The following is an 8,589-nucleotide window of genomic DNA, read 5'->3' as shown; positions in this document are numbered from 1 at the left end:
CATTGCAGAGGCCAGCTGCGCCAACTCACAGCACATGGAGAGAACTGGGGTCGGAGAAGAAAGGGCAGAGATCCCGGAACGCCTGGATTAGGAGGAGGGTCTCATGACTTGACCCCACTCTCTCAGCCTGTGACCTCCCTGAGCTGTCTGCCTTCTTTAGGGGCACCTCCTCTGTCTGAAGCCGTGTGAGGTCACTGCTAGCCCTTCTCTAAGCTCTGGTAAAGCCCCCAAGGGCACTCTATTTGCAGTGTGTCTTGAGGGACCTTCAAGCATGAGAGTCCCGTGGCCCTGGGCTTCAGCTTCACCTTTATGGACACATCTCAAAGTCGTGGTGGGTGAGGGGGAAAAAAGACAGGCACTGGGTACACCCCCTCCCAGTTTATCCAACCTGCAGGTCTCAAAGCCCCTTCTGCAACATCTCTGTCCGCGAACAGCAACGTTCACCAACTGTTCCAGAAATGCGGTCAGCCTTTCTATATTCAGACCCTGGGCAGCCCCTGAGCCTCCTGAGGGCTTTTCCCTCCGCATGTTTTCATAATCCGTAATCTCCTTCCTCACATCCCTGCACCAACATGCATGCTCTCTCTCTCTCTCTCTCTCTCTCTCTCTCTCTCTCTCTCTCTCTCTCTCTCTCTCTCTCTCACACACACACACACACACACACACACAGAGTCTGTCAGCCCACTAAAGATTTCTGAACCATTTCTAGTCTCCTCCTTCAGTGCCTGGAAGATGCAGGCACCCCCATGTGAGTACACAGAAAACTAGCTGGGCTGATGGGCTGACCAGGGTCACAAGGTCCTCTCCTCTATTGGTGGTCTTGTTCCTGGATATTCATCAGACCCACCTAAGGGGGCCACCCCAAATTACAGAATCCCAGACATCACCATTGGCCCCAAATGAGGAGGTGGCTGACATAGGCCGGGCGTTCCGCACCTAATCTAAGCATCAGGGTATCACCCGAGTGGAGGCGAGCTGTTGAAAATAACTGCTTTGCTGGGGAGGTGGAGCTCATGGGTCTCTTTGTGTAGCCCTGGCTGTCCTGGAACTCACTCTGTAGACCAGGCTGGCCTCGAGCTCAGAGATCTGCCTGCCCCTGCCTCCTGAGTGCTGGGATTAAAGGCGTGCGCCACCGCTGCCTGGCAAAAATAATTTCTCGACAATAATGTTGCAGCTGCCGACACCTGCTCATCCTTTGTCTCTTTAGCACGCAGCTCTGAGCGGGTTTAAGTTGTGTTTAATGCTCTTAACTAGGACGCTTTCCTGGCACTCTCAGCGAGGGAGGGCTGTGTGGCCACACCGCCTGGTGCTCTACAAACCCACTGCCCCCAGAGCCTTCCCTACAACCGAGGCTGGCATCTGCTCACCGCTGGGACAACTTCCAGTTGGCCTTTCCCAAATGCCAAGTGTTAAAGAGGGGTGAGCTTTAAAGAAAGGAGGTTTGTTTTGGCTCACAGTTTTGGGCCAAGCTGAGTAGCTGTCTCTGGTGGCGGCCTTCTTGCTGGCGGAGTCCCAAGGCAGGCAGGGCATTACAAGGCCATGCTGAAGGAGAAACTAACTCCCTTAGAAGCGTGTCTCAAGAGAAGATGGTGTCCACATTGGGTAGCTTGGCAGGAAGCCACCCCACCAGAGTGACAGACTGGCAGGGGATTCCCCAGGATCACGCTGAGGGCCAGACTTTGATGGAGGCCGGCCAGGGCAGGCCTGAGCTGCATTTCTGACAGGGGCCCAGGAATACTGGCACGGTGGAAGGAGGGAAGTACCATCTGCCCTCAAATATGGCAGCTCGAGATGTTGGCCATCTCAGGCTGGTCTGTTCTTTCTGCAGGTGAGGCACCATGGCTATCCCTGGGGAAGCTCACTGCTGGAGCCGCAGCCAGCGAGCAGTACCAGAGCATCTTACCTAAGCATGTCTTCCACTCTGCTCCCAGGACCCCTGCGGGAAGTGCTGGCCCTAGCTTGGACTCTGTTGTCCTGTTCCTTCTCCTTTGTTGTTGGGATTTATTTTTATTTCTGTGTATGTCTGCGCATGAATACCGGCCACATGTGTGAGCACCTGTGGAGGCCGGAGAAGAGCGCCAGACCCCTTGGAACTGGAGGTATGGGCAGTCGTGAACTTGCTGCTGTTAATGATGGAAAGAGAACTCATGTCCTCCGGAAGGGCATGGTGCGCTCCTACATACCGAGCCGTTTCTCCAGTCCTTCACATAGCTTCCTAACACTGCCGTCTGTGGGGGAACCAGTAAAGGCCTCCTGTCTGACCGTTTTTTTCTGGTCTTCACTCACTTTCAAGGATCTGCATGCATTTAAAAAATGTATATTTTATTTTGTGTCTATAAATGTTGTGATTGCATCCAAACTGGAGTTTTGGTAGCTCTAAGCCACTACGCAGGTTCTCTTCAGGAGCAGCGAGTGCTCCTGACTGCTCGGCTGTCATCGTTCTAGTTCCCCCCCACACATACACACATGGATTGATGCACGTATTTCTCCTCCTGATCTGCTTGGCGTCAGTTTGGGTCCTTGGTCCAGCCCGAGATCCTAAGAACAACAACAGGATTGCTGTGGTGTGCGCTCCTGACACCCGGCTTCCCCTGGTTGAGACGGGAGGACCCTGACTTCAAGGCCAGCCTGGACAAAGTATAGCAAGACTCTTTCTGGAAACCGAGAGCCAAACGGAGCCCGGGGTGAGTCTTGAAAGGAAAGGGTTGTTTGGGCTCACAGTTCTGATAGAAGGTTAAAGATAGTCAGGCGGTGGTGGCACATGCCTTTAATCCCAGCACTCGGGAGGCAGAGGCAGGCGGATCTCTGTGAGTTCGAGGCCAGCCTGATCTACAAGAGCTAGTTCCAGGACAGGCACCAAAAACTACAGAGAAACCCTGCCTCGAAAATCAAAAAAAAAAAAAAAAGATCAGCTGGTGATTGATTGCTGCCTTGCTTCCAGAGTTCTGAGGCAGAGCAGGGAATCATCTGGGGGAAAAAAGAGGTGTGTGTGTGTGTGTGTGTGTGTGTGTGTGTGTGTGTGTGTGTGTGTTCTCATTTGCAAGCCTGTGCATGAACACATGACCTCTGGTCAGTCTGTCCACCTTGATTGCCTGACTAATCTTGGTCATCACCCAAACTGTCACTGTCCCCAGCAAACACTGGATTAAATTTCCACCCCCTGATGATACTTTGTGTCCAGGGGGAGCAAAGCATACTCAAGCTCCAGAAAGGGCAGAGGTGGGTATGTGTGATTGTCAGCCTTCTCTGCCTGCTCTCCCGGTCCCTGACCAGCACCCTTCGCCTGGGACAGGGTTGGGGGCTTGCACGGCAGAGCCTCTCTTTTGCCTGAGCCTCAGGAGTTCCCTGGAATGCAGACTTCTAGTGTGGCAATCCCAGAGAATTCAGGATGCTTGGTCACTGTGTATAGCTGTGTGTCCCAGTGAGGGGAAGTCTTGAAACAGACGGCTGAGAAAACTTCAAGGGTGCTTATGGGGGACAAGTATTCAAACTCTTCTACTCTGGAGAAAGTGCTTTCAAAGCCCCGGGGCAACTAGGCTAAGCTCACAGACATGTGCTCTCAAACCAATGAGGGCAGTCAGAGTAAGCTCCTGAGGATGTACTTCAAAGCACGAAGGGCCCTGTGGACTAATTCATGGTTGACTAAAGTAGGGTTTTAGTTGGAGAGTTGTGACCTGAATGGGAAGAAAGGGGACCAGAGAATGAAGACAGGGCATGGGGAAGCAGGCTTTGGTTGTCGCGCGTGTGTCCCATCTGCTCGAGTGTTTATACTGCACGCCCTATCTATTTGGTGTAGGCTCCATCTCCTTTCTGTCCCCTTCACTTTCTTCCTTCCCTGCTGGTCATGGAAGCCGGGACCCCAAGCCAGGCAGGTGGGCTCTCACGGAGGGAGCCACCTCCCCGGTGCTGTTGTGCCCCTTTATTTCTTTGACAGTTGTTCTAGGTCGGCACTAAATTTGCCCTTGCCTTCCTGCCCAGGTGGCCCGAAGAGAATGTTACACATGAAGTGGTCTAAGGGCCTCTCCTGGTGAGCATGGCCCTGAGATGGATTTGACCTGTCTCCACCCTGCTCGTGCCGTGGGTACAAGTCCAACAGGCTGGGCCAGCTTTCCAGCTGCCCTATACGGGCACATCACGACAGAAAGGACACACGCTCGGACACACGCTCTTTGGAGTGCAGCCACACTCTGGTCTGAGTCTGAAGACTTGGGAGTCATGGGTTTCTCAAGGAGGTAGAATCCTAAGATGTCGTAATTAACTGTATCCCTGGGGGTGGAGCCCGGGGAATAGTCTGACCTATAAACCAGACAGAAATAAGTGTGCCTTCATTTTCTTGGCAGAGATTCAAGCTTTATGGTCTAGGCAAGCTGAGTGCCGGCCCATCTCTTCCATTTCCTGGCAATTCGATCTTGCCTGTTGGGTATCCTTGTTGCAGATGCTCAACCTGGGATCACATCAGCGTTTCTTTCTAGTCCAGCCTGCAGCAGGAAGGTGGCCTTCCTGGATGGGAACTAGTTATAACTCATTGCCAGCATTGGAGGCTCCCAGGAGAACTGCCACTTGAAGAGATATGTCAGATAGCTATCCAGTCTTCAGCTCACAGAGTTTACATGGAGTCGTGGGTGGATTCTCTCCACTTCCCCTGTGCAATTTATATATTTGTCTGTTGTTTAATTTGGGTGCTCAGCATTGAACCAGGGCCCCCATGCACGTTGTTACCACTTAGCTGCACCCCCAGTTCCGCAACCTCTCTCCCTCTCTCTCTCCCTCTCCCTCTCCCTTTCCCTCTCTCTCTCTGTGATTTTGTATTAGGGTGAGTGGCTGCCACAATGCCAGTGTGGAGGTTAGAGGATATTCTGTGAAGTTAGTTCTCTTCCTCCACTTTACACTGGTTCTGGGGATCAAACTCAGGCCGCCAGGCTTGAGAGGCAAGGCTTTACCCACAGAGCCATCTGGCAAGCATCCCATAAGCTTTGTTTTTGGGGAGTTTTACATTTATAGAGAAGTTGTGAAGAGAACATAGAGAGTTTCTGTTTCTCCAGGTGAGTCCTGCCTGGCTTCCTGCTGGGCAGAGCCTGCCATGGTCCATCAATTTGTTTTTTTTTGTCTGGCTTCCCTTTTTCAGTGGTGAACAGTCAAGCCAAGAGCAGGCTATGAGGTTACAGCTTTCGTAAAATGGCAAAGCTGCATCTTGGTCCTCACCTGCATCCCCCCCTCCCATGCCCCTCACAGAGCCATCTGCAGCCTCTGTGAGGAGCTCACCCACAGAGCAGGGCTTCCTCAGAGCCCACAGAGCCAAACCTCGGGAACACGTGGCATTGGAGTCACATGTGTGCTTTCTCTGTTTTACTTGCGAGGTAACATGGCCGGAAGCATCAGGGTTAACCACTTCAGGCCTTGTTTTCTTTCCTGGCAAATGGGAACAAGCAATAGCTCAACCATGCCCTCTGATAAGAGCTGGCACCATGTGGGTGCCCTTGCTGTCCAGCTCTGCAGGCCACACCCATGTCACAAGTGCCGTGGACTCAGCCCTCTGGGCTCCTTAGCCCTCTGGCTGCCCCGGGCCGTGAGAAGAAACCCTTGGTGCCACAGCCTAGAGCGGCCTGAATAGTTATGTTTGATGATCTCCTCCTCGAATCTCTGTATACATTAAAATACCTCACAAAACAAAGGTGTGAGGAATTTATTTTTACATTTTTATTACTTCTTAAAATTTGCTTTCATGTTCATTTGTGTGCATCTGTGTGTGTGACTGTGTGTAAATAACATGTGCACATAGGTGTCTCGGAATTTGGAAGAAGTTAACAGATCCCTCGGAGCTGGAATGACAGGGGATTGAGAGCTTCTTCCTGATACAGGTTGTTGTTTGTTGTTGTTGTTGTTGTTGTTGTTGTTGTTGTTCTTCTTCTTCTTCTTCTTCTTCTTCTTCTTCTTCTTCTTCTTCTTCTTCTTCTTCTTCTTCTTCTGTTTTGTTTTTCGAGACAGGGTTTCTCTATAGTTTTGGGGCCTGTCCTGGAGCTAACTCTTGTAGACCAGGTTGACCTTGAACTCACAGAGATCCGCCTGCCTCTGCCTCCCCAGTGCTGGGATTAAAGGCGTGTGCCACCACTGCCCCGCTCTGATATAGGTTCTAAGGGCCAAACTTGGATCCTTCTGAAGAACAGCAAGCTCTCTTAACTCTCCAGCCCCTAAGAACATGTTTTTGCCTGCTGTGGTACACATCTGTAATTCCTAAACTTGGAAGGCTGAAGCAGGAGCAAGAAGCCAGCTCAGACTGCATGGTGAGTTCCAGGCCAGCCTGGGCTCCGTAGAGACTGTGCCAGAGCTTAAATGTGCTCTTGAAGAGTGGCACTGGGTGGTTTGTGCCACAGATGCCCTCTTCCCAGCTACTCTGTGTGCTCCATCCGATGAGAGAGAGAGAGAGAGAGAGAGAGAGAGAGAGAGAGAGAGAGAGAGAGAGAGAGAGAGAGAGAGAGAGAGAGAGAGAGAGAGCCAGAGAGAGCGAGCAAGCTACCTTTTTTCACACTGTGAAGCAAATGAAGGTTTTGTTTTTGTTTTTGCGGGGGTGGGGCAGGATCCAAATTCACTGGAGGCTTTGAGGCAGATCTCCAAGGAGTTTCTAGATCTCTCCTGGAAAAGAGAGGAAAGAGGAAATTCTGTAGCTTGAGGGCATTAATGAGCTCTGAGCACAGTGAAGGAAAGAGCTGGGTCTTCGGGCTTGGGAGCAGGGAAGGTCTCCATGCGGTACTGTGCTTACGTCCATAAGAGCAGCCATGCCCATGGAACGCCTTTAGTGACGGGAGGAAGTAGAATTTGTCATGCTGAGGCAACACAGCCATTACTGTGGTCATGGTGGCTGAACACGCTTGCCCAGGGCCTCTCTCCACACCCTCAGGACGGCTCCCCCAAGATATTCAGGCTCAGAGCTGGGGGTGTTGAATATTTCAGGGATCAGTACAAATCTTCACAGAAGTCCTAATCAGAAGCTTCCTGGGTCTTCATTAGTTTTTTTTTTTTTTTTTTTTTTTTGTTTTGTTTTGTTTTGCCTTGTCTATTCTAGGACTTGTACTGGCCACAGGTGGTTCGGGGTTCAGCTGGGAAAAAAACCACAAATATCAAGTTAGAATGTTAGAATAGATTTACATGCACAGTGGTCTCCGAACCTCTTGGATGAGGCCCCTCAGAGCAGAGGTGACAAAGTTGGAATTCCATCCTGTAGGACAAGTTGTGTCCTCTGAATAAACATAACGGAGAGCATCCTGTTTCTCTGATCGAATGCTCAGACAAAAGCAGCTAAGGGAACGGTGGGTTTATTCGGCTCACAGTTCAAGTCCATCAGGATGGGAAGGCAGGAACTTGAGGCAGATGGTCACACTGCATCTCAGTCGAGAAACAGAAGGAGATCAATGCATGTGTGTGTTTAGCCAGCTTCCTCTTTTCTACCTAGTGGTGTTTGAATCATAACGGCCCCCTGTAGGCTCACAGATTTGAATGCTTGGTCCCCACTTGGTAGGAACTGTTTGGGGAAGGATTAGGAAGTGCGGCCTTGTTGGGGAAGGCATGTCACTGAGGGTGGACTCGGGTCCCCCCCCCACCCCCCAGTGGTTATCAACTTAATGTGAGCTCTCAGCTACTGCTCCAGGGTGAACCCTGCCAGCCTGCCACCATGCTCCCTGCTGTGATGAAAATGAACTCTCCCACTGAAACTGTAAGGGAGTCCCCAATTTATTTATTTATTTATTTATTTATTTATTTATTATTTTTGTTTTTTCGAGACAGGGTTTCCCTGTAGTTTCTAGAGCCTGTCCTGGAACTATCTCTTGTAGACCAGGCTGGCCTCAAACTCAGAGATCAGCCTGCCTCTGCCTCCCGAGTGCTGGGATTAAAGGCGTGCGCCACCACTGTCCACTGCCCGGCTAGTCCCCAATTTAAATGCTTTCTTTTGTAAGTCATTTGGTCGTGGTGTCTCTTCGTTGCAGTTGAAAAATAATTTAGCAAGGGCTCGGTGGTTAAGAGCACTGCCTGCTCTTCCAAAGGTCCTGAGTTCAATTCCCAGCACCCATATGGTGGCTCACAACCATCTGTAATGAGATTTGGTGCCCTCTTCTGGCCTGCAAACAGATATGCAGGCAAAACACTGTATACATAATAAATTAATATTTTTTTTTTTTTGAGACAGGGTTTCCCTGTAGTTTCTAGAGCCTGTCCTGGAACTAGCTCTTGTAGACCAGGCTGGCCTCGAACTCACAGAGATCCTCCTGCCTCTGCCTCCCGAGTGCTGGGATTAAAGGCGTGCGCCACCATCACCCGGCTAAATTAATATTTTTTAAAAAGTCTAAAAAACGTATGGAAAGCTGCTGTCTTCGCAATTCAATTAATTCAACACAATCAAGATAAACCCTCATAGGCACGCTCAGAGGCTAACCTAACCTAAACCAGGGCAGGGGTGCCCAAGGGCTTGTCTCTTGTCAAGTGGCAAACACAGTAACCATGAATAGTAGATGCCACGGTGGTGTTGAGGAGCCAAGAAAGTGTGCTGGGTTTGGACCAAAGAATAAGTACATAGCGTCCAGAAAGGTCACGGGCTGG

The sequence above is a fragment of the Arvicola amphibius genome, chromosome 12, assembly GCF_903992535.2.
Source record: "Arvicola amphibius chromosome 12, mArvAmp1.2, whole genome shotgun sequence".
NCBI lineage: Eukaryota > Metazoa > Chordata > Mammalia > Rodentia > Cricetidae > Arvicola > Arvicola amphibius.
The sequence above is the reverse complement of the archived record's forward strand: the minus strand, read 5'-3'. Positions refer to the sequence as shown.